The 27,143-nt window shown below is 38.2% G+C and overlaps 1 protein-coding gene across 7 annotated transcripts in view; it reads left to right on the forward strand.

The window, feature by feature from the left end:
• The first annotated feature begins 2,590 nt into the window (after positions 1–2,590).
• ADGRL3 (adhesion G protein-coupled receptor L3) overlaps positions 2,591–27,143 on the forward strand; it is an 858,517-nt gene continuing 833,964 nt past the window's right edge. For 6 of the 7 annotated variants that reach the window (XM_061192347.1, XM_061192340.1, XM_061192343.1 and 3 more), the window contains exon 1: positions 2,591–3,117. The gene's annotated coding sequence lies outside the window, so the exon portion shown is untranslated. Of the gene's footprint in view, positions 3,118–3,534; positions 3,576–27,143 lie in introns of those variants that run through there. The other variant, XM_061192341.1, reaches the window with a different exon arrangement.

Raw genomic sequence — 27,143 nt, forward strand, 5'->3', positions numbered from 1 at the left:
ACCTGCCATATTGTGATGTCTGATTCTAAAAATTGGTCTATAGGTGCTGTTTATTTATATTTCTGCTGCTACCACTAATAACATTTAATATCTATATAGCACCTTTCATTCTATATTCTATTATTTTATTACTTTTCTACATATATACATTTGGGAGATGAATTGAGTAGTTTCCATTTTGCCTCCTTTACAAATAAGAGCCTCTTGTCACAATTGGCTGGAGTCTACTCTTTCCAAAATTATTTAAGTAACAAGTGACTCCAGATGTCAGTTTATATTTTGTTTAAGTACTCAGGGGAATTCATAGATGCCCCATATTAGGCAAATTCAAGTAGCCTAACTTGAACCTGTGAACATTTAGTTGGTCAGAATTCAGCAATATCATTAAATCTCTTTCCCATTTTTTTTAAAAATAAAAAGAATTATAACGTGCAAAGTATTGTGGATACAGATTAATCTTATGTTATACAGATGATTAAAATTTGTAATTTAGATTCCAGGAAGATCCTATAATGTGAAGAGGCATAGAGACAAGCAACTAATAATTTTAAAGGAACAAGAAAAAAGCAGAATGAAATAGGTGTTCTGTAGAGATACAATCAAAGGGAATATAATGAAAGGGGTGATTATTTGGAATGGGGTTGGTGAGAAAAGGATTTTTGGAGCAGTTGGTACTGGAATTGAGCTTTGAAGACTGAATGAGATTTTGATAGTCACTGGTACTGGGTATGGTCTGTTAATTCGAATGAGGTTTTATGTTCTTCATATGTTGACTCTACCTCCCTAAGAACTGGGAGAGCATTAGACCATTCTGAATATATTATATACATTCAAATATAATTTGGATACAATGTGCATGTTGGATGCATATAATAAATCTTAGTTTCTCCTGTAATGGTAACCCGAATGTATTGATATAGAAAATAACACCTTAGCCATTTCAGATTATGAAATTTTAGAGCAGGACAAGACCTTAGAAATTACCTACTTAACCCTCTCATTTACAAAGAAGGCAGAAAGGGGTTCAGTAATTGACCAAGGTCACTCAGTTAACTTGAACAGACTTTTCCTCTATCACAAGGCATTGCTTTGGAATCGGCACCTTTCTGTATCCATTATGGTAATTTCTATCGATGTAAAATAAAGTCACTGAATCCCCACATCCGATTATCAGAAGGCACTTTAACGGCTGCAATGAACTTGCACGCTGAGGTAAGTTTGAAGGAACATAAAATGGACCAAAGGCAGAAAACGCACTGGGACGCGGTACCTGCATAATGAAAATATGGAATAATCTGTACCTGTAAAAAGAGACACTGGCAGTACTTTCAATCTGACGTCGCTTACTCACCTGGGGTGGAATGAAGGAGGAAGAGAAGAGGGGAGAGAGGGAGGGGGGAAAGAAAGAGAGAAAGAGGGGAGAGGGAAGAGGGAAGGCTAAGGGGTGGGGAGGGGGGCGGGAAGAGAGAGAGAGAGAGAGAGAGAGAGTTTGTCTCAAAGCCGCGAGGAGAGGTACCCTTTGTTTGACAAACCCTGAAAGGAAAGCCTCTTGTAGCAGCTCTCTCGTTCCCACCTCCAAGCGTTTGTCGAGCTGCTAGGTGGAGCCCACGCGGCGGAGCCCGAGCGCACTCCAGATCCGGGTTTTGCCTCCCGCCACCCCTTTCTCCGGCGCAAGCCCCCTCCTCGGCTCTCGGCGCTCTCGGAGCTCGCCCGCCCGCGGCTCATTCTGGCCTCGGCTCGGGCCCCGGCTGCGTCCGCCGCACGCAGGCTGCACGGCCCCGGGGCGCCCGCGCTCCGACCGGCTCTCGGCGCGTCGCCGGGTCGTCTGCTCGCCCGGCACTGCTCGCCCCAGTTCCCAGGAGCGGGAATGCAGATGCTGCCGCTGGTACTGGTGGGCGCCGCCGCTGCCGCTACCGGCTTTTCCCGTACTGGTCGTTGCCTCCGCTCCTGCAGCTGCCGCCTGTGACTGGCCCCCTCCCCTTTCTTTCTTCTCTTTTAGCCTCCGTCCTCTTTCTCCGGGTGTGCGCGCGCGCCGGTGGCACGGTTGGCTTTGGCCGGAGCTCGCTCGTGTATGCGCGTGTGTGAGTGTGCGTGTCTGGAGAGCGCTAGAGCCTTGCTCGCTCTCGGGGAGTCGAAGAAGACACAGGACCGAAGAGGCGGCGGCGGCGCGGCGCCCGGGGCCGCGCGATGAAGCTCCCACATGCTCGCAGCTGCCCGGCCCGGCCGGCGAGCTAATCAGCCACCCTCCGGGCTCTGGGCTCCGCGGCCCCCGGGACGCAGCCCTCGGCTGGCCGGCGCCCGCTCCGCCCGCGCGTCCCCGCTGTGCACCCGGGAAGGAGTTTGTGTGGCCCTCGCTCCAGCTCTCTGCGCAGGTTGCGGGCTCGAGAGGAGACCCTCAGCGGGGAGAGAACCTCGGGAGGAGGAGGAGGGTTTGGCGGAGAAGAAGCCACCCCTGGCCCTCACGGCTCCCGCTACCTTTTCCCTCGCTCCCGCTCTCAGCCGGAAAGGGGAGGACGAGGAAGAAGAAGAAAAAGAAAGGGGGTGGGGTGGGAGAACTGGATATAAAGATCGGCTGGGGGGATGGTGGAACATTTTTGGTCTCTCCAGCAGCGTCTTTTCTTAAGCGGCAGCGGCAGCGGGAGGAAAAGCAGCCCCAGCTATGACTGCCGCATGTTGATAGCTGCCGCTTGGGTCCCTCGGCTGCTGCTGGAGACAGAGCCTGACTCCGAAGTTGTGCAACTGTGGACTGGAAGAGACATTTGAACCCTCCACTCCCTTTGCTCCGTTTTTACCCCCTTGGTGTGTGTGAAGCGAGGAAACGTAAAGGAAGACAAACATTTGGCTTTTGCCCCCTCCTCCCTTCCCTTTTCTTCATGGCTGTGTAGCAGAAGAAAGGGGGAAGGAAAGACTTTTTGCTGTTTCCTTGGCTGGGGTCTCCACCCTCCTGCTGCCTTCTCTGCGCTTTGGCTATCATTCTTGGACACGTGCAGTGGGGGTGTCTTCGCTGGGGCCGCTCGGTCTTTTGCCCCGAGCTCCATGGCTGGATTGTGGAAACCACCGGGCTGCAGGTTGTTGAGCAACTGATGGGACGTTCTCAGGGACCGGCGGTTACGAAAGGTAATTTATTCTTCTCACACTTCCTGACAGTGGTGGCCCTGGCCCGGCGCAGGCATCTGCGTCCGCGGGGCAGGCAACGGAGGGGGTGCAGGATTCACGCACACTCACCCTCCCACTCACACACTCGCCCGCACACACACTCATCCGATCGTGATGCGGGGCGGGAAGGGAACCTCATGGCTGGTGGGCGCTGGGGGTTGGCACGGGTTCGAGGTTTTTCCAGCTATTGGGCGATTTGGCGGCTGAGAGAAATGAAAGGGAGAGTTGACCGGGAGCATTCGCAGCTCAACACTCTGGGGGATAGGAACGGTTTCCACCCTGGGAATTTTAACTCCCCTCTCACCCCAGTGTCATCCCCTGGTAGGAACTGAATGCCGACCAGGGGGCGCCTTCTCTCTACCGGCTCGGAGCCGGTGCAGCTGGAGGCGTGAGAGGGCTGGAGGACCGACAGGGACCGGGTGAGGCGCTGGGCTCAGGGGTGATGGGGACTGCGGGGCGGTGAGTCCGCCGCGATCTTCTATAGACGCTTGCCTGGAGCATCCATGGTGGCCGCGTTTGCCCAGGTCGCGCCCCTGAGTCGCGGAGCCTCGCTACCTCCCCGCACCCCGCCCGTTGTGTCCCTTTCACGGCAGTTTGGTTTAGACCTGCTTGCTTGGCCTTTGTTAGGCGGTTTTGGCTGGAGAAAGCTGCTACTTTCGTGGGTGGCCCGGGGCGGCGCGGTGTTAGGAGTGGGCACGGGGCGGGGGGCGGTGTTGCACGAATCGGGGTGGCCGGGGCGCCGGGGCGGGGTGGGCAGAGCATCGGTGGCGGCGGTCGGCTGGGTTACAGGTAGGAGGGCAGGTGCCCCGCATCTTCTCACCAGTGAAGGGAAGGCTCTGGGCTGCAGCGGAGCGTCGGTGCCGCCGCGCGCCCGCCGATGGTCCCGCATCGGAGCTCAAGGGCTAAACGTGCCAGGCCCCTAGCAGTATAGGTGGGTGGGTGTGTATGTGGGGTGGGGTGGGGGGAACCTCCACTACGAGGGTTAATTGGCAGCAGGGTCGGCGTGTGCCTGTCTGTGTGCGCGTTCGTGCGCTCCGGGGATGGCCCGGAGATATTTGCGGGGATGGCAGAGCTGATGCTACTTGAGCTGAGCTTGCTTATCAAAATCGCCTGGGATCCGCTTAACTGGAAAATCTGGTTTGAGGAGGCCGCGGGGGCCGATAGGGTTTGCGAAGAAGCCTCACTGTGTCCCCTCTCCCCTACTGAGCACCTCTGAGAGATGCGTGCAGCGCCTGAGAGTCTCTAGTGCAGCGCGCAGGGCACCCCAATTTGGCCCTGATGAGGACCAAGGAGTAGAGTAGTCGTCTTTCGGGTAGATTGAAATAACCAAGTCAAGCCAGCATAACCCTTGGTCCCCGGAATTCTCTGGCCACTTTCAGATAGGAACGTGCGCTGTTTTATTTATGGCCAGAGGTATCATAGCAATTGGGCGAACTCGAGGTGTGCGAGCCACCTCTGGGTGTCTCCTCCCTGTGCCTGTGTGTGATCTTGCCTGCGGTAGTTGGAGCACATTGTAAACAACGGTGTAAGCAGCCCTGCCACAGTCTCCTTTAGAGCCCAACCTGGTGGTGTCTTGTGTTTACTTTCCTGGGTAGATTACTCATTAGGAAGTATAAGCCTTCTTGCCCTTCTGATTTTACATCCTTCCAGCCAGCTGCTGGGGAAACGAGGAGACGCATAGACTCTGGCAGGAAGGAAAAATTGCCTTCTGTGTTTTGCTCTGAAGTAAATAGGCGATCTGCTAATTTAGTGTCATATGGGTTATCAACACTAGTTAAAGAATGTCATTGCAGAATCTACAAAGAAACAGTTCTTCAGTAATTTTTCATTTGGAGAATGTACTTTATTTCCCTGTGAGATTAAACAGAATTTAGCTAGCTTTCCTTGGTATATTTTTCAATCTGTAATGGTACTAAATGACCTGGAGTTCTGGTGCCCAATTTGTCTGTATGTGGATTAGACAGAATTGTCAGTTCTTTTATAGTATCATCAAAAGAGGTTTCCAGACGTTTGTCTAGGAGTTAAAAGAATATTTGCATTGAAATATCTTCACCTTTGTTTCACCCAATCTTTTTTTTTTTTTTTTTTGGTGACCATGGGTTAAAAATGTACAAAGACAAACAGTTTTAAAAAGTTGGAAAGCTAAACACTTTTCAGTTATTAAAAAGACATTAAATTGCTTAGTTGTAGATTAGCTCTGACTGCTTTTGTGTTTGTTGCAAATGGCTATGTTCTATTTTGTTGAAAAAAGTATAGCACTGTAAATGTGAAAGGGTACTTTTTTTCTGGGTACCATGATTTCCACATTTCTTTCAATTTTAGGATCTTGACTTCTTGAAAAAGCTTAGGTTGCCCCCCGCCCCCCAAAAAGGAATACTGAATCATTGATGCCTGATCTTGATTAAGTTATATTTTTATGGGATAGTGCTGGTGGCAATTGTCTTAATGCAAACTTAGGGAATTGTGATTTCATCCATGAGATTCTAGCTTCATATATTTCTTTCCTTCCTAGAGGGTATGTGTTAAAGCCTTTGCACTTGCAAATATTTCTTAAGATTAAAGAATACGTGTCCTCTCATTTTAAAAGATCTAATCACAGTGTTTCGGAGCCCTTATGTTAGAAGATTTGATCAGATCTGTTCTTTGTTTCCTAGCAGCATGTGTTTCTTAGCAGTCATACATTCCACAGGTCCTGATGTCATTAGAACTGTGTCTGTCAGTGTATTGTGTGCTGTCTTTAGCTGAAGGTGAATGTGTCAGAAGTGCCTGAATGCCATTCCCTAGCACTTCTTCATAACTAAATATTGAATAATCTGCTTCATTGGTGTATATGGTTGACCAGAATATTTCTATAAACTCAGGGTAGGAGGAATGATTAGTATAAAGGTTTATGTGAACTATTCAAATTTTTTAGATAGATATGTTAGGTTGCTCCAGGCATCCCTGGCCTGAAGAGTGAGTGATAAGCCAGCATGTGATTTGCTTAATGGGTAAATGCTTTTGATGTCTCGTTTTAAGTTGCTTGGTGTGATTATCCTTCAGATTGAGAGCCCTCCATGAAAATATGAATGGAAGGTCTTTTAGAAATGATTTTCTTAATGATAATCTTCTTGCCTTTTGGAGATTTAAACATTCCTTTCCATGGGGAATAATAGTGAGTATGAGACTTTCTGGTTCCGGCTACTGTGCCTGACATTGTTTCTAGTAGTTGGGAAAGGCAAAATTTTTATGGACTTGTCCTTTAGATTCCTTGGTGAGTTATAGCCAAGTTAATCCAGATAGAAGATTTAAAAAAAAAAAGTTTATCAAATCAAAAGAATTGAAGTCAGTCAAATAATATAATGCTAAACTGAATTGTTTTTCAGATTTCATTTAGGCTGCTTTAACTGCTGGATGAAACTCTCTTTGAAAAGAGCTGCCAAGTAGGAGTGACAGTTACTATTAGAAGTGGGGCAGTTTTGTCCAGAAATCAGCAAGGAAAACTGATTGTGTTTTTAAAAACAAAGTGATTTTGAGAAATGTTATACAGCCTTAATTTAGCATGGTGTGAATGGCTAGAGCAGTTGGAATTAGAGGGAGATGATCTTCCCTTAAGTTTTGCAAATGACTATTTTCCCTTTGATTTCGTAGATTTGCATTACATTCAAAATATGCAGTTGCTCACATAGGGAGGAACCCTAAAGACAGAGGCTATATTGTAATTTAGCATTTGTTTGCCTTCAAGGACATATTTACGCTTAGATTACTATTACATTTATGTCTTTTTCTTTTATGCAAATGAATTCCCTTATAGAATACCCAATTTTATAATAAAATATAAACTAAAACATTCAAATATGAGTAAGGGCCTCCTGACATTTTTCCTTTCTTGTCTCTGTGTGTGTGTGTGTGTGAGTATGTATGTGTGTGTGTGTCTATGTGTTATTAGGGAGTTGTTGATCAGTGAGGAGAAAAATTCAGATTTTTCATTGGTTGTGATTTTGATATTGATGTTTATTGGTCACTTTGAGAAAGTAGTGTGACCATGCCTGTGAATAGCATCTGTGAGCCCAAAGATGTATAGTTTTCCCCAAATCTTTTAATGTCATTACCCTGGTCTGAGTGTCTATGTGGCCCAATAAAATTAGCTCTTCTACTGCATAAAGTAACCAGGTGTAATTTTTTTCTTAGAATTGTTAAGTGTGCTCATGCACTCACAAATACAAAATATATATAAAAAATTAGCTGTCCTACTCTGAATTCATTGAAATTCTCCATTTGTTTTAAGGAGTGGATGAAAGGGGAGAGTTCTTCCTGTATTTGATCATAACAGATTCTATAGATCTTAATAATCTATGTCTTACTAATGTCTTATTGACACTTAAGACAAGAATTTAGTTTAACGTTAATGAATTTCTTCATAAGAGTGATTACATATACATATTAGAAACTGTTAACATTTGATCCATATTATTCAAGAACTTAAATGGAATACTGTTGGTGGTAGTCCTAATTATTGTGAACATTATCTCTGGGATAGAAAATTAAATCAACCAACTGAATACTGCTATCTGGTAAACTTCTATTTCAGTTATTTTGTAGAGCAGACAGTCTTCTCTTTTCAAGGTGTATTCTGGGGAAATCTGTGGTTCTTTGACACCCTTTCAGAGGATCTATTAGAAGAACACATTTTCATAATAATGCTAAGATGTATTTTACCTTTCAATCTCATACTTTAACAAATGTACAGTAGAGTTTTCCAGAAGGTTCATGATATGTAATGACATCATTGCTTTGCTGGCCTATGGCGTGTGTGCTGGTGTATTCTTGTGTTTTAAAATTTTACCAGTTTAACTATTAATATATAAATATTGATAGTTAAACCAACATAATCAACAGTTACTTTAGGTCATCAATTTTTAAGCGTGTAAAAGGGTCCTGGAACCAGAGAATTTGAGAACCGCTGAAGCTGACTTTTCAAGATCTGCCTCCTTGTACTCAAAAGTTCACCCCATTGGACCATGTAAAGAGCCATCTAGGATGAGAAAACAAGTAGATTGTTCAAGTTTTAAAGAAACACAAGCCATATGGGTAATTTATTAATTATTTGACATTTTCATTTTTCTCTTCCAAATGTAGAAAAGCTTGTTTTTAGTCCCCAGTTAGAAACAGAAACTTTAAGGCTGCAGGTCTCTAGCCTGACCTGCTGGCAGTAGCAAAGGAGCTACTGGGAAAATTTAAAATCTAGGCCCCAGGTCTTGATATTCTGCTATCTGGAGAGGCAGAATGGTGTGGTGGTGACGAGAACGGACTCTGTGGTGTGTTTGCCAAGGTTTGATAAATTATTTGATTTTTGACAAGATGTTGGATCCTCTCTCTATGCCTCAATTTCCTGGTATGTTTTAATGGGTATGACAATTATACCTAATTCACAGTTTGTTGTGAAAATTTAACGGAAAAATGTATGCAAAGTGTTTAAAACAGTTCCAGGCACATAATAGGATTGTAACTATTTGCTACTATCATTATTATTATTTGCTAGGTCTCATGAGGGTCCCACGAAACTTTAGTCAATTCCCCATGTGATTATGTGATTCAGATATGCAGTTATGTTTTAGCTCATTGCTTTAGAGCATGTCTTAAAATGCTATTAAATTTGAAAATTTCATATAAAAGATAATCTTGGCTTTATTTTACCCTTCTACTTGAAAACTTATGAAGATTTACTGGGATTTTTTGTTTTTTTTTGTATTGTAAGAATTAATAAAACGCCTTCTTAGTTTGGGCCAAGTTTGAAATTCGGTAGAGTATGAATGCCCAATTAAAATGAGATTTCAAAGACCCTAATTGAATATTTATGTATCTTGGGAATTATTAGGGAGGAAATCACTTTTCTGAAGTGATATCAAGACGACTCACTACATTCTTAGTCTGTTAATCACTATCTAAGCATCACAACAGGCCATTTTCAGTGAAAAGCATCCTTGGGGTAATTATACACTGCAGTTCTGATTGTTTGTGAGTGGTGATATGCCTAATGAGTAACAGAAGCCCCACATAGAGATTAGTTTTAATAGTTGCTAAAGTTTAAAGATGACCTGTAATATTATACTTCTGAATGGCACTTTGACGTCTATTTGAAAACTTTATAGAGATATTTATAAATTATGTGTATATATTTGGATATATTTCATGGCTAGTTTAATTTCTGACTTAGGCCTACCACTATGAAATTACTACTGTAGCACTAATCTTCTCCAGCATGTTGGCTAATCCTGACTTAGTGCTGTAGAAACTACACTATACTCCTTAGATGGACATAGCTGGGCACTGTCACTGATTATGAACTGCTCAGAAATGGCCTTTGGAATGAGAGACACTTGAATACAGTCCCAATTCCACACCTTTGTAGCTGTTTCATCTCTCTTTGTGAGATAAAGTTAATAAAATCTGCATTGCTGGTTTGGGGTGAGGAATAGGAAGTGAATAGAAAAGTACCTGATAGGAGTGAGCATTTAATAAATGGTAACTATTATTATTAGTCAGAGTAGTATTAGAAATGTCCTTAACTACCGGTATTAAGAAAACTTAGCTAAATCAAATATCGTTTTTTTAATTGAAGAGTTCTTGATGAGCTAGGAAAATCAATAGCATTTTCTTAAGCAGTTGAGAAAGGTTTTATGTGTATTTTTGTCTTTTCCACATTCTTTTCCTCTCTCCTTTTTTAACCTTTTGTTAAGTACCTATTTCTCAATTCTTCTTCGTAATCTTAAAACGTTATGCTGTGCTACTAATGCTCCCCACAGATTCATAATCCTGACAGGAAAATATTTTTGACAGCCACCAAGTGCTGTGTCTGACGATTGACTTTAAATCAGGTATAAAATGAAAGTAGCAATTTAACTTAAGACATTTTAAATTAAACTCCTGATCATCTTTTCACATGGCGTCAGCACCTCTTTAAGCTTTAACTGCATCAGAATATTCTACAATGTTGTAACTAAATGATCATAAACTTCCAAGATTTAAGGACTTCCCATATTTTTAAAGGATTTATAATCCCAAAGTTTAGTCCTCATAAGATTGCTATAAATGCAGATATACCCTTAAAATTCAGAACCCCAAATTGTTTTAAAGACTAGAAGTATGGAAAGGGTCATAAATAAGTCCGTGTTTTAGAATGAATGTCTATTTGAATGACAGTTGCCAATAAGAGAAGTTAGTAAATCTGTGACTCTTACATCTAATCATTCATCGTTTATGTTAAAATGGAAAAAGTACAACATGGTTGGTGGTAAGAATGAATGAAAAAATAAGCTGCATGTTGGACGTCTGACTTGCTAAATTGTACCAGGCTTAAGTGTTTTAAAGTATGACTCAAGAAAAGGAAAGCCAAGTAGAAAGATACCCCCTTCTGTTTGATCAGCTTGTGTTGGTGTTTATGCATCCTGCAGAGGCAAAGTGTGTTACTATTCAAGACAGCCCCAGTGGCTCCACAGTAGCCTGAGATTGTGAGAATAGGGGAGAGACTCAAGCCAGTTTTTGATGTTCTGCATGGGTGGGTAACCTGAATACTAAAATGCATTCCATTGACAGCTGACCCTGTAAGAGGTTTTTCAACAGTCTCCTGTTTTGTTTTCATTTGGTTTGGGTTTTTTTCCCCTTTTCCTTTCCTCAGAGCTCTTCCAAATACTTTGGATAAGAGGAAATGGTCCTGGAGGATGGTCATCTTTTTGTATGAGATTTTATTTCTGGCCAGAACGGAAGGGCTCAACTGGTTTACATTTCTGTCTTTTGTTTTTTTCATATTTTCAGTGTTCTTGATTTGTCAGTGGCTGATGGTTGTCGTTTGAACCTTGATTCAGAATACTGATCATGACTTCAAGGAGTGGACAAAGAGTCTATTGAGAAATAGTTTTGTGTTAACATGAAGCATGTCTATATCTGTAGACGTTCTTCTTTATATTGGCGTTAACTGTTCAGTCAGATTTGTTTATTGAGTTTTAATCATATTATTAACTATAGTTGACTTTGAAAGAAAAGCTTAGGCATACATTTTCTTTTAAAATAATATACCATCATTTAAAAAATTTTAGGCATGTTCAATTAAATTTTACTTTAATTTTCAATAATTTTTATGTATGACAGTTAAATATTATTATGCAGAGTTCCAAAATGCAGCATATTTTATGATAACATATCATTTGTCATATGGACTTAAATTCAACTTAAAAGATTTAGTAGAATGGGTGTATTCACTATTTGTCTTTTAATTGCAGACACCTCCAACTAGCTTTAAGCCATAATGATTAATTTATTGGGAGGTTATTGTGTTTCTCACCTAAAGAATCTTGGGGAAAGATGGAGGTTTAGAAAAAATTAGGAAATATTAGCACCTTGAATACCACCAGGATTCTATTCCAGTTGCATGCTCCTATGCAGAATACCACTTTTCTTTCTCTCTGCCTACTGGATTCTTAACCTTTCACCACAGTCTGAATTAGGTACCCAGCTTTAGATCAATCTACTATCACCAGCTTACTGGAGTCAATAAGGATATTGCAGTTCCTAGGTGGATGCACTAATAGCTTGAAGAAGGGAAGGCTCAATTAAGAGAGGGATCATGTCTACAGAAAAAAGTAGAGGGGCTGATAAAACCTGAATGTCCACTACAGTGATCCTTTGTTAACTCAGATCAAGCATTAGGAGAATTGGTTAGGAAAGCCATTAAAAATGGGTGTACCCTTTTCCTTTAAGCAGCCAAAGTGATCGTGGAAAATGGTTTCCTGCTTACTTGACCCAGAAAACCCAACAAAAACATGCAAATCAAGGGATTCAGATTTTCACATTCAAGAACATCTGTGAAACTGCCCAACTCGTCAAGGCTATGCATGTCTGAAAAGCCATCAAATATCCGAAAGATGTCATTTACATAAATAATGTATGCCATTCCATCTTTCGATGGTGGAGTTGCTGCCATCGTACAATGCTGAACAGGGGACACTGGAGACAGTACTTAGAGTGCTGAATTTTTGCTACTCTTGCTTTAAAATGCTGATCTTACAGGTTTAAGTGTAGATTACTTAAGCATTGAGTACCTCCAGGTGAAAAATCCCCCAAGATGTGTCATTGGGCATGGAACTCATGGTTGAGTTAACTTATGTATGAGCTCCACTAGCCACATTAAGATGGTTCTCACTGAAAAGGAACAAATTGTTCCTAAACCAGAAGTGGAGGTTTCACAGAAGAAAAAGTTATCCCAGAAGAAACTGAAGAAACAAAAACTTATGGCATGGAAATGAATACAGCATAAAATAAATGCAAATAGAAGTAAAAGCAGAAAAAATGGATTTACAGATATGAATTCATCCATCTGTTTAAGACATCTAATTATTTTACACTTGCTAGTGTACTCATTATGTCATGCTACTGATGGGAATATATGTTTATTCAAGTAAACCTTATGTTTAGAGGCAGAATATTCAAAAGTACATCATGTAGGATATTTCAAATAATTGAGTATGGATAACTTTACTAACTAAAGAATCCAATGAAAGTATACTTCATCCTATCCACTAATAATGTCATTGAAATGACAGACATCTAATTTGGATCCATTATTACAAAAACTAGAGTCTGGGTAGTGTTTAATGCTGTCACTTGACCAGCTGAAGTTAAAAGGTGCTTTAGAGCTATCATTTGTATAAGTTGGGAAACCTCTTAAATTTATTGTTTTTTATTTTTTCTTTGTTCACCACAGAAAGTTGTGTTGACTTTTCATTTTAAATTACCAACTCAATGTGAATAGTAACGTCAGATAATTTGGGAGAATTTTTAAAGGTTAATAGAAACCTTAATTAGAAGAACTCCCATGTACTTTCATTATTGTTGCAATTCCTTGAGAAAGAAAGAGCCCTAAAAATTAGTAGGCTGTCAACATTTTATGATGTGACATTACTAAGTGAACTTTGGGAGTATTTCTTTTTTTGGTGCATTTGATTAAACATGTGATCTTATCTTGGTGAAATAGCCTGCTGGGCTGCAGACAGTAGTGTTCAGAAATGAAATTTGCTTACAGCCTCTGAGCAGACATTTATTCAATGAGACCCTTACTGAATAATGGATGATGGTGAAATTGCAGTAGTGTGTATGTATGTTTTCTTGCTTGAATATAGGGGTTGAGATAGAGCAACAACAAAAAAGTAATGGTGTATGAAAGAAAGCATTAGATTTATAAATGAGAAATTAACCTGCATTATTATAAATGAATGAACTATCTGTGTGAAGGACTCATAGTATCACTGTCAGAGGATGGTGTACTAGGCCATCTGCTTTGTTTTAGTAATCTTGCTGAGTTACTTCCTTTTCTGCTGCTGTCTCTTAGCTTGGTAGATGTTATTCTGGGATTTATGCCACAATCCCAATGTATATCATTTATGTATGCTCTTTTGATTCTACTTGGGTGCCAGTAATAGCTGAATTTTGATTCCTATTCATTCTTCTCAATACAACTTATTCTACATTCTCAATGATCACATTTTTAAAAGTTTTTTTTTTCTGATATGATATAGTATGCTTGTGCTGAATACTTGTGAAATATGGAGATAGGTAAACTCAAAACAGAAATCAACCAGTATATCATAATATAATGGTACATTGCCATATTCACAGAGGTTATGTCACACATATTTTTAGCTTGATTATCCATGTATTGTATCCATGTATTAGTATTTTATGTGTGTATGTGTGTTTGTTTTAGTAGAATTGAGGTTGAAATATATTAAATACATAGAGAGTTTGTATAATTCTCTCCAATTTCCCAATGCCATTAGTTTTTTGAGAGCATCATTTTTAATGTTGTAAAATGTTTCATAGTGTGGACACGCTATGATGTATTCAAACAGTTTCTTATGCATGTGGGTTGTTATATTTTGCAAGGATAAATAACATAAAGCTTGGCCTATTCTCTGATGATTTTTGTAGCACAGATTCCTTGAAGTATAGTTATTAGGACAAAGAGTAAATAATGACTGTTTGACTTTTACTACTTGGTTTCAGTGATCCACATGTAGCATTGTCCTCTGTGCATAGCTGGTCTTCTTTTTGGGAATTTTTTAAGAATTGTTAACTGTCAGTTGTGTAGTTAGTAGTTATTAACTCTTCATTATTTATAAAGTTAGTAATTTACCAATTGTTTGGTAATTCTTAAGAATTACTAACTCTCATTTATATCAATGTATCAAAGTTAAGGTCAGTAAAATACTGTAGTCAGTAATTAAAAAAATGAAATTTATTGGCTATTAACATTTAAATAGGACTGTGCCTAATGTCTTTGAATTTAACATAGTATTAAACCAAAACCATACAGTGAATCTAATTATGAAGAATTAAGAAGTCCACCATCCACTTTATGTCTCCATAAACTTTCTTAGTTTTGTTCTCTGCTTTGAATGGACCTATCTCTTAAGTTCATCTAAAATCATCACTTTAACAAAGCTCTTCTGTACCAAACCTCTCATGGAAAAAGAAAATTGGTGGGCTTGATTTGGGCTATTCTGAAATTTAAGGATGAAAAGGAGGAGTAAATTGTCAGTAAACACATTTATAGTAATTGAAGGTTGTCTATAAAAGGAGAAGGAGATCAGTAAAGAAAGTAACTAAAGAGAATAGTATGGCTCATAATTAGTAAACATGAACTCAATTTTTGCTAGGTTTAAGTTCAGTCAGAGATCTGTCCATAGGAATAAGAGTGAGGTACAAAAAATGTGTTTGGTAGCACTTAAGTCAAATGCAAGAGGAAAACAGTAGGCATGCAATGCAAATTTTTATCATTTTTACAGTAATGCCAATATCTACTGAATTTAATTTCATTAGTTCATTCTTTGGTCAGAGGGACTAACTGTTCTAATTTAAACAGCATCTTTGTGATTTCTGCTTCCAATCATAAAGACATAGATTTAAGGTACACTTCTAACAGTCAAGTTGGAGACCAGTTCTTACTTCACTTTCTATATTTTCTTTAAATCTGCACCAGAACATATTTATGGGACTGAGTTTAATGCTAGGTTAATAATGAATATATAACTGCTTGAATGGGCTTTGTGGACCTAGAAGAAACAATTGAACATGAAAGCCGTTTTTGAAGTTACTGGTGCAAGATAAATTCAAGTGCCATTGAAAATTGCCCTGCACCTGCATGTGGAATAAAAGGCATAGAAGGAATCCCAAAAGGCACACTCTTGCACACTTTGTTTCCTCAAAAAAAAAAAAATATTGTTGATTAGCAACTCCCCATTTGCTAATCAGTGGGTGTAAAGTTTCAGTTATGCAAGATGAGTAAGTTTTAGAGCTCTGCTGAATACATTGTGCCTATAGTTAATAATATATTGTCCACTTAAATATATGTTAAGAGGGTAGATCTCATGTTAAAGCTTCTTAACCACAGTAAAAAATTTTTTATAAAGTTACTTGTCAAGAATTGAACTGACTTGCCCAAAGTGACGTGGCTGGTTTATAGCATATGCTGCGTTTTATCAAGGGATTTCTCAGCCTTGCACTTGAGAATTCTCATTTCTGATTTCAGACATCGTCTCTGCATAGCTGTATCACGTACTCATATAACTTTTCTAGGTCTGTTTCATCATAAGTAGGGGATAGGACTGGGTGTTCTTTCTCTCTAAAACAACCATGAGATAAAATAATATGAATAAAGTTTATTAGAACAGAATACCTTTGTTTACAAGTTAATCTTTCAAAAATCTTACCTATTAAGGTAGTTGATTTTATAAGAATTTTCACATTACATTGTCTTAAAGAGTTAAGCTATTGCATGTGGTATTAGCGTATTTAAAAAAATAAAATAGGTTAGACATTCTTTTTTGTGAAGGTTTAAAAAGAAAGTGATATCATGAAGATATTTTACATTCTTTAAAAATGTTAAGGAATGTAATAAGTTTCTCTCAAATTTCTCTATATTTCCCTACAGTTAAGGATGCTAATAAGTTCTCTTTAATAGTCAACCGTTTTAGGATATGATACAGGATTTGATAGAGTTTCTCATATTAGCTTTCTTTCCCTTATGTTTACAGATCAAATAAATTCTACATCCAGAACTTTGGGCTCACAGTACTGTTATCTTGTATCAACATGTCTTCATTTATAAAGCAGAAGTGTATACATTGATATACTTAGTGTATACTTAGATATATACTTAGTGTTTCCCTTTCACTGCTTTTTTTATCACATGGCTGAATTTATTTACATAAAATTATTACAAATTATTTTAAGGTTTAAGCATTAACTTGCATTTAGTTCTATATTAATGATCTTTACTGAAAGTAATAAATATACATGTAGAGAAATACAAAATACAGGAACATAATGTATATTAATGAGAAGCAAAGAGGTAAAGTAGAAAGAGAGCAGAAGCTTGAGAGTCAGAAGTGCATGACTTCCAACCTGCTCTCTGTTATGACTCTGAAAATGTTACTCAGCCTCTTCATGCCTTAGTGTAAACTGGGAATAAAAATAATACTTACCTTTCAGAGTTATTGTGAGGATTAAATGAGATGATGTACATAAAACATACAGCACACTGATAGCTTGTATACCTTGTGTTAATTTTTCATAGATCTTTGAAGCGATGCCTTCTTTTAAGTGGGACTCTAAATTGTTCTGCTTTTTCTGCAGTTCTCAAAAGACCAGCTTTATGAAGTCATTGATTTTTGTCATTCACTATGTATTTGTTAGCCCCACATGTCTGCAGGATGCTGGGGATATGGAACATAACATGACAGAAAGAGCCTCTGACTTTAGCACTTGCACAAATCATGGAAATAAAGAGGTATTAAGCAATGTATCTATCATGAATTATTTGTTAAAATTCTGCTAAATCCTACAAAGGTCAAGTCCAGGATACTATGAGATAGCAGCAGGATCAGACCTTGTCTGAGCTGGAGGGTGAGTGGGTCTGCGAAGACTTCCCAGAGCAAGTGACATTTGAACTGAGATACGAAGGTTGAGTAGGCAGCTTTAGAGAATGTGCTGGTTCACTGCTCCCTTCACATCCTGTCATTAGGAGAGCTCATCACAGACCCAAGCATGTTCAAGTGGAGGAGGTTAATAGAGGTGAGTAAAGGGAAGAAGATTGAGCATAGTTACCTTGATTTGACAGTAGGGACAACACACCTGAATTTTTCATTTTACAGAGAAGCTGAGTTAACACAGAGAATGGTTTAATATTAGTTGTCTGCCTATAATACTAAATTTCAGAATGTCATAAAGTATCTGTTGACCATAAAGAATGGTCAGGCACTGTGGATTTGAAATGACGAGAGTAGATAAGATCTATACAGATACTGAAACCGAGATTTCTTAGTTTAGCTTTAGACATTGTATATATGTGTGTTTACTCCAGAAGTTGGTTTCTATTCATTTTTATCCTAACTTCTTCCCATGCCCGTTGGCTTAGTAAGTGTCTGGTGTCTTTTGGTTCTGAGAAACTCTGTAGAAATGGAGGAACTAGCTTTAGGAATACCAGTGCTAAAGTTTGGCAGTGCTATGGTTATGACTCTTTACTTGTCAAAGAACAGCAGTAAAATATCAATATGGAAAACAATTGTTAAGAGAGACATGGTATTATTATTTAGTAAAGACAGCTGACTTTTTCTAGCATCTCTCCCCTGCTAGGATTAATCTTATTATTTAAATTTTTGAAGGCTTTCCACAGTATGTGATGATAAAACTGATTTTATTGTTATTTAGAACAAATCATTGAATGTGAATAAAATAATGGTAAAGTATGTTCTATAAAATAAATGATATTAGTTTAAGAGTCTGTGAGCAAAAGGATAAATAAGTGTGGTTTAAGAAAATTATCTTAGTGAAATAAAAATTTTAATATAGGAAAAATACTGTAGTAAGAAGTAGCAAATTTGGGATCATTAATCTTTTTCATCCATTTATCAACATTTATTGTGTGCTTCCTGTGTGATAAAATTAAACACAATTGTGATAGAGATTAGAAAAAGGAAAATAATGAGTTTTATGAGAATATTTGCCCCAAGGATCTCAGGCACTCCAGATGAAAGTTTTTCTCATCCTGCTGAGCCCTGGAGGATATGTAGAAATAGGCCAAGCAGACAGTCTTCCTGAAGGAGGGAACCTCCAGTATCAAACCCTAGAGTAAGATGGAGCTCAGCTCGTGTGAGAAACTCAGGGAAGGTCCTAGTAGCTGGAACATAAGGATTGAGAGAGGAAGTGACATGAAATGCGGCTAGGGAAGTAAATGGGAGTCCAGAATTTGTAGTGTTTTTTTGAAGTTTAAGTATTTTGGACTTTATCTTAGGAGCAGTGGGAAATCATTAAAGGTTTGAAGCAGGGAAATAACAAGATCAGATTTTCATTTTACAAAGATCATGTTGGCTGTTCTGTGTAGATGTCATTGGAGGGAGGCATCAAGAGAGGATACGGGGAGACCAGTTAGGTGAGAGTCTAAGCTTCTGCTGCACCCTTTCTCAGCTGGGAAGTGTAGGCCAGAGCTTCCTGTATAAGGAAGGGGTTTGTATTAAATAATATCCCTTTCAACTCTAATATGCTACTGTACTCTGATTATAAAGACATGGGGGAGTGAAGTGATGGTGATCATTATTTAAATTACCCTATCGGTACTTATTAATTTTTACTCATCTACCTGTTGATATATTGTTGTAATACTGTATCCAGTTGTTTCAGATTTATTTTTCACCTAAAAGTTAAAATCCATTTTTGGAGACCTATAATATAACTAGAATTTTTTTATATGTTTGTATTTTAAATGCTCCACAAAAATCATAAAATCAGATGTTGGGGCCACATTTGATTTAGTTAGGAGGTTTTATACCACAAAATTCTTTCATCTTGGTCAAAGTGATTTATTTGTAAATCCTCATTTCTGAAGTCATTCAAAGGAATTCCTATCTTAATGATACCTGAAAAGACAGTAATACATATTTCTTGCAACACTACAGTGGACTGATAGTCTGAGTGACAAATGCAAAAAAGTTGACTGTATATTATTTAAGACTTTCTAAGACATTTTACCTCTTATATCTTTCATTAGTAATTTAAATATTATATTTCCCCCTTGTGTTCTGTTTTCTAATTCCCCATAATACTTTTTTTTATATCTCTTTTATGGCCTTTATGACATTCTGCCATGCCTTTTGATTATTTCTCTTCTTGTTTTATACTTGTATGGAAATATAATTTCATTTAAGGCTGGGAGTGCTTTTAGTTTTTTCATAACCTGGAGTACCTGATTATATAAATGGAGTTTATGTTTTATTTTGATAGGTTAATTTCTTTTAAAGATGGAGGTGTGTAGTATGTTAGATAAGCATCATACATGAAATATGTCTTGTATGATTTAAAAAATTAATAGCATAATCTCTAATAACTTGGCTGTGTCCATGACACTTAGTGATTCAGAACATGGACTTTAGGGTCAGATGAACTTAAGCCTAAACTTTGGAACTACATGCCAAGTAATAGCTGTGTGACTTTGGGTCATTTTCTGAGCCTCAGTTTACTCTGTGTATCAGTGGGCTAATTATGTCTATTTCATAGTGAGATAATGAGAATTAAATTAGTTTCTGTCGTATAATATAAGGTTTGGTTATTGTATATGAGAGTCAGATGGGAAAAATAGGTGCTATCACACTTGCACATAGCAAGAAGGAGTAGAACACAGTGATTCAAGCCATCTCTTTTTATGCTTTGCTGCCAAACTTTTTGCAAGATTGACATCACCCCAATCTGTTGCCTTCAATCTTCATGGCTTTCCATTTGGAATCATTTTGTCATGTTACTTCATGAACACCATACTATCTTTTTTTTAATCTCTGACTTATTCTGAAAGGAATGATTGATTATGTAGCAATTTATGAGATACAAATGGAAGCCTGAACACTTGCAGGCACTGTCAGGTAGGAATGTCAGAAATGCTTTGATTACTTATTTCTAGTACATTCTGTAGGCATATATACCTAATACATACAGGCTATAAAATATAGTTTTCTATACTTAGTATTTCAGGGCAGACAGTCTTCCCCTTTCCCCAAAGTACATTTCCCCCTAAATCAACTATTTTTAGAATTTGAAGAAAATTGCTTATTTTAAAAGGGACAATTTAAACAAACAGTATTACTGTCACAAAGAATTAACTGATAAGGAGGACAGAGTATGAGCTCAGAGTCCTTTATCTTGAATAAACTTCTCTCATGTTGAATGGAATACAGTTTTATAAAAACATGAAACAATGAAGAATTATGATTAGGTAAAATTCAGCAAAATTATTGGTGGTTTTGAGAAAAAAAGTATACAGTTGGTATGCATAATAAAAACAGTCTAGTTTTCAAAAATATTTTGTAGCCAAGTATTCTGAAAGCAATTGCAGGTGTGTAAGAACTAGGACTTGGTGCCCTTTACACTTGGCCTGTGAGAACTTACTCTTCAGAGGTAGGCTTGCAGTATGATGTCAATATTTGTATCCTCTTGAAGAACTGCTATTTCAATATAAGATATTCTCTGTTCTCTAATTATAGTATGTAGAAGAGTTACAGTTTTAAACCTCTCTTGACAGCTGAAAGGACTTTTTGAAAGAAAGTAAAAACCCTAAGTTCTGGGCAATTGAATATCTGATATTACTTATAATCCTGACTGCTCTAAAAGTGAATTAGTAATTTTTCCGTGAGTTTTTGAGTCTCTTATTGGAGTTAATACTTCCTTCCATAATTAAGTTGTTTTATTATTTATTTTCTTCTGAATGTTGTATAAAAAAAACTGTGAAACACAGAGTGACACAGTTAAGCATATCAAAAAAAACTTACTTTGAACAATTTTGGGTAATTGTAGCAAACCAGATGTTGCTAAGTTCTTGTTTAATCAGAGATAAAAAATATTCGCAATGTAGTTTTGTCTAGCTGTCAGCTTAGATAAATGAATCCATTTCAATCAGCATGCTCCTAGTGAAAAAAGGGAGGGGATATAATAACATTTTTCTAGCTACATTTGTTGAAAATAAATATTAATCTTCTATGTGGTTAAAACCATGCTGTGCCAATTTCATCATAACCATAATTGCAGAGAAGCCTTTTAGATTTTTTATTTTTATGAAATTTACTTCTTTTTATCCTCTGGAGGCATTGAGTTAGAGTCTACTTTTCATTTAGTTTATATGTCCATGTAGGTTTTTGTTAATTTTATATTGTCTTGAGGCTACTTGTTAAGACACTATTGGGTGCTTTATTCTACAAACATAATGCTGTGACATGGCCAAGGTTTTTTTTTTTTCCTCACAAACCTAAATTCTATCTTTACCGTTCTTTAAAATCTATTGTAATTCTTGGGAGAAATAGATTCCCTGTTCTCTTTTGTTCTGTAGCATTAGTTAAGACAAACTGCTTCTAGAGCTGTGCTGACTTCTCAGAAAATGGTGCACAGAACACTAAAGGAAAACAAAAGCCACGCTAACAAAACAAAATAAAATAAGGCATCAGGCCTGGAAAAATAATGTTAATTTTAAGCTCCATGAGAAATGCCAGTGAGAAGAATGGCAGGAAAAGATGATAGGTATAGGGACTGAATTGGTGAGGAATGAGCTTATGTATTTTTGTCTTCTTATTGTGCAGTCAAGGACGGTGGAAAGAAAATCTCAGACCATAAAGTGAATAATTTCCTCTTATGATAATATCAACAACATCATACTTTTCCATACTAATAGAAGTTTTGAATTTATATGCTGTCTTAGGGGCCTCCACTACTGTTGTATACAGGGGTTGTAGTGAGGGGTTTGATATCATGGTTGTAATTGTTGATTTTTGTCAAATATATGGAAAGCTTGTAGGAAAAGTTGTTAGCATAGTAGAAAACCTCTATGAGCTGTAATAATTACCAGAGCTAATTGATTGTTCCAGTTTGTGTGGATGTTTGTCTAGGCTATTCATTGAGGAAATATAGAAAATGAAGATTGAAGTTGGAATTTTATTTCCTGCACTAAGAATAATTCTTAAGGATGTGTCTCAGATTTTTTTTTTTGTAAGTCAGACTCTCTTATCTCAGTTACATTCGTGTCCTCTTTAGAAAGCAAGTTTTGAAAGTGGTCTTCTTAATTGGTGGATAGAAAATTGGTTGGAAGCATTCCACAAAATTCTCTTTGGAGAGAGATTGGAATGCCAAGGAAGAAGGGGAAATCATAGGTATAGTTTTATCTCCTTTTGCTTTTATTATGGCATTTTGAGGGATGAGTGAAAAGCACATTTAAGGGTCTCTCTGCAGTTATGAATACTACGTACAATATGAGCAGTGAAAGGAGAGTGATGCACAATTGTCCTTTTATGGATCTCTCATTGGTCTTCGCTTCAGTGACTCAATGAGAGAGAAATGAAATAGTTCCCTCAGCTTCTCCTGGAACACAGTAGTTTTGAATGTAGGTCTAGAACCAGATTGGTGAGTAGTGGTGTCAGTCAAATGCCTCTACTTGTGTTTAAGATTTATATGTCAACATTGTGGGTATTTTGCCCACACACTCTGGGGTAACAAACTGTATTTGATTTTTATTTTTTTCCTGCCGTGCTGAGGTGTGTATCTGAGAGTTTGTGACTTAGCGATTGTTGGGCAGAAGGGTAGGTTGTTTTGAGGCCCCTGCCATTCTTACATTGCCTAGTTTCTGTCTGTCTCCCCGTGCCTTTTGAAGCACAACAGAAATGACAGTCTAGAAGCAAGCGATCAGCTTCCAAGGGCACAACACCAACAGATCCCAGACTTTAAGTGTGTCATTTGAGGAATCTCCAAATATTACAGTCAGAAATATGAGTTAACAAAGCACTAGGTAAGTGTCTTGACATCTGTTAACCTCTCATTTAGAATGCTTGCTGCATTGTTAAAGTGGTCAGTACCTTTTCTACTCATAAAATTTCTATGTTGGGGCTTCCCTGGTGGCACAGTGGTTGAGAATCCGCCTGCCAATGCAGGGGACACGGGTACGAGCCCTGGTCTGGGAAGATCCCACATGCCGCGGAGCAACTGGGCCCGTGAGCCACAACTACTGAGCCTGCGCGTCTGGAGCTTGTGCTCTGCAACAAGAGAGGCCGCGACACTGAGAGACCCACGCACCGCGATGAAGAGTGGCCCCCGCACGCCGCAAGTAGAAAAAGCCCTCGCACAGAAACGAAGACCCAATGCAGCCAAAAATAAAATAATTAATTAATTAATTAATTAAAAGGAAAAAAAATTTTAAAAAAATTTCTATGTTGGTAAATTATAATGTATTTTTGGAATAATGTTGAAAAATCATACTTTAATTTTTTATTTCCAGACAGAATCTTTGTGTATATCTGAGTGGGGTCTCAAAGACAGATCTAATGAACATTTCATATCTAATAAACTACCTTTGTCATTCCTCTTTCTTCCAGCTTTCAGAAGGCTTTCAATGTGTTTATTTTTTCAGAGTTATAATTTTGGGGGTGGGCTTATGTCTGAAGTGTGTTTATGTGCCTTTATGTTTGTATTGACATTAGAATGTATGCTACATGAATGTGGAAGCCACTCTTTTGTTCTTTTAAAACTGATTACAATTTGATATAGTAGTGGCCAGAAACTTGAAATGTGTGGGTGTTCCTTTGGTATCCTATGGTGACATGAGCCACTTCCTGGATGGTACTGTGGGCTGGTTAGTTTCCAATCAAACCCACCTTCCTGGAGTTGATCGCCCCACGGTTGAAGGGCTATGTAAGACTGAACCTTTTAGAAACATGCCTAGTTTTATGTAGTTACTGGGCCAGTGTCTGGCCTTCCAGTTTCTCTCCTTCCTATCTCTATACCGATAGGGACATTATCCTTTCTGCCTCATCTTCTTTAATCTCAGTGTTGTCCTGGGGCATGAATATAATATCATTTAACTATCATGTGGTAGGGCAAGATAGTCCTAATACTAGAGTCAGTGTTCATCTGTGCATATAATTACAAATACCACCTTGTTGCTCAGTTCAGCGATATGTAGATTAATATATTTTAACGGGCATCTGTTTAATGGGCATCTCTATTTTTACTTCCTCCTGCTCTTTTAGTGACATCCAGTTTAATTCCAGAGCTGAGCTTACTTCATTCTTAGAGGAGCAAGGCCCTTTCTTCTGAGCCCCAGTCAACAGTCAAAACAGGTCTTTCAGTAACAGCCCTACTAGCTCATCCGGTTCTTTGGGTTCAGTCCTATGTATCTGTTTTCTTTCCTGGCCCATGGTCAGAGTGAAAATCCAGTGACTGCTTCCCTTGTTTCATTTAACATCTTTTCCATCATTGCTTTCTACCTTCTGGTTCTCTGAATATTTTTCCTAGTGGCTCTCAAAGTCTCATTTTTCTCTAACAGCCTCTCAGAATGCTCCCCACCCCCACGCTTTGTCTCCCCGAGAGAATTACCATCTAGAATTTATGATGATTCATCGTGGGTTACAGGTGAGTCACTTTGCCAAGCTTAGATTTAGTTCTCTATTGTTCCTTTTCAGTTCAAATATTAGCATAAACATTAACATTTCTAAACCCAAGTATAATTATCATGCTTCCCATCAGACATTAGCACAATTCTTTCCTCTTAGCTTGGTGAGGGGTGTCTCAGTATCTATAGTTATCCCAATGGCTGAGCTTAACGACCCCTTCTTTAAAAGAGAACACTTCAAGCCTATTTTAGTTATAACTAGACAATCTTTAGCATTTGTAACCGTAAATAAATCATTTCGTTTTGAAGTGTGGGAGACAAGAAAAATCTTTTTTTTTTTTTTTGAGGCGTAACATTGGTTTCTACATTGTCAGAAATCTCTCGTTTTCTGTGCATGTGTGATTATTTTAACTTCAGGGTCATTAATAGAGCTGAGATTTTTGGTGCGGAGTGGATAGCAGAAGTCCATTCATTTTATGGGACTTTAGATTCTTGACTTTAGGTGAAATGCAGATATCACTACTGAGGTGAATAATCTCTGAATTATAAAGTAGAATATGTTTGACCTTTATTTATTGGCCTCACGTTATGGGAAGATGGAGGAGGTGAAAACCCTGAGAGGTTTTCTGCTTTTACTTCAAATTGCCTAGCAAACAACTTGAAGGGCAGCTCAAGTGGGAATGTGGCATGAAGATGTAATTTCACCCCACTCTGGAGATATGTAGGTGTTAGTTAAAAAAAAACAAAAAACTAATGGAAAATGGATATTCTACAAAATCCAACTCTTGTCTTCTATCCTCAGAATAATTAAAAGATATCTGAAAGTGGAGCCTCATTATCTTTGTAAATTGAGATTAAACTCTCAGTGAAGAAGAAACAGAAATATACCCTACTGAGAAACCATATTTGACCCCTTTTAGATATTTAGAACTAGATTATTTTACTAATCTGTGCTTTGGGAGCAAGTTATATATCAAAATGATCTTAAAATCTTTTTATTTAAAATTTTGTTTTTTGGAGCTCAACATGAATTGCAGTGCTGGCACATAATACATGCTTCATAAATGCATAGTGGATCAATGAAGGAGTAAAGCTTTGTTTTGCCTTAGCAAAGATGTCTGCTAAAGATGGCGTAGGGAATTTTTACCTTTTCTTATGGCAACATATTTCCTGCAAAGTGTTTCTTATCTTTCAGAATTATATTACAATCCTAATGGGAAAGTATGATCTGTTCTTTAATTCTATCCTTGGCTGAGCTGAGCCTTAGAATTTTATAACTAATGAAATACAGTGTTTTGCCTCTCAGGTTCATAAGTAGCACTTAGATTTTCATTTTTCATTCATGGCTCTATCTTTGTAAAACCATTCTTTTGTCAAAAATCAAAGGTTAATAAGCTCTAATTGTTAAACACAGACAGTAGAAGCTGTGATATGCTGATATTCTAAAGCTTTTTGAATATTTGAAATGGTCATCATTTGATGTTCTGTGACATCTGGACAGCTCAGCAAGCTACTCTAAAATTTTATGTTAAAAGAACTGGCGATTTTCTTAAATGTTTTATTTTGGATCAATTTCAACTAACAGAAAAATAGTACAAAGAGTTCCCATATACGCCTTAATCAGTGTCTCCTAATGTTACCATTTATGTAACTGCTGTGGTTTCAATGTGTCCTCCCCAAATTCATGTGTTGAAATCCCAATGCCCAATGTGATGGTATGAGGAGGTGAGACCTTTTAGAGGTCTTAGGTCATTAAAGTGGAGCCCTCATGAATAGGATTAGTGCTCTTATGAGAGAGACCCCACAGAGCTCCCTAGCTACCTCCTTCTGCCATGTGAGGACACAGTGAAAAGACTGCCGTCTGTGAACCAGGAAGCCCTACCAAACACCGAATCTGCGGCACTATGATCTCGGACTTTCAGCCTCTAGAACTGTGAGAAATAAATTTCTACTGTTTATAAGCCACCCAAGTCTCTGGTATTTTGCTATAGCAGCCTGAACAGACTAAGACAGTAACTGTAGTTCAGTTATCAAAATCTGGCAATTAACATTGGTAAAATACCATTAACTAAATTCTGGATTGAAGATCTTGTTCATATTTCACCAGTTTTTCTGCTAACGCACTGGGGATGTTTTTAAACGTGGGGTAAATTATAGTTGCAACTGTGTAAGGTTGATAATTTTTGCCATTATTTACTTTGTTAAAACAGTAATGACATGCCATGCCTCTTTTAATACATGATGCTATGATAATGGTGTTCCTTTTTTCTTATCCTGAAGTTCATATTTGGATGCTAGCATAGGAGGAAAGGAATGCCATTACTATTTCAGGAAATCATTAAATGTTACTGATGTTAACATTTTATCTGTCACCATTTAAACGATCTTTTCCATAGCATGATAAATTCTGTACTTCCGAGTCACTGTGCCTACAGAATCAAGTTAAATATTCTAGTTTGATGCTTAGATCTGTAATACTATCAAGATTATATTCTTCACCAATCTCATCAGTCATAAAACCCACTATTCTTATAGTAGAAGA

Source organism: Eubalaena glacialis, chromosome 5 (assembly GCF_028564815.1).
Source record: "Eubalaena glacialis isolate mEubGla1 chromosome 5, mEubGla1.1.hap2.+ XY, whole genome shotgun sequence".
Classification (NCBI taxonomy): domain Eukaryota; kingdom Metazoa; phylum Chordata; class Mammalia; order Artiodactyla; family Balaenidae; genus Eubalaena; species Eubalaena glacialis.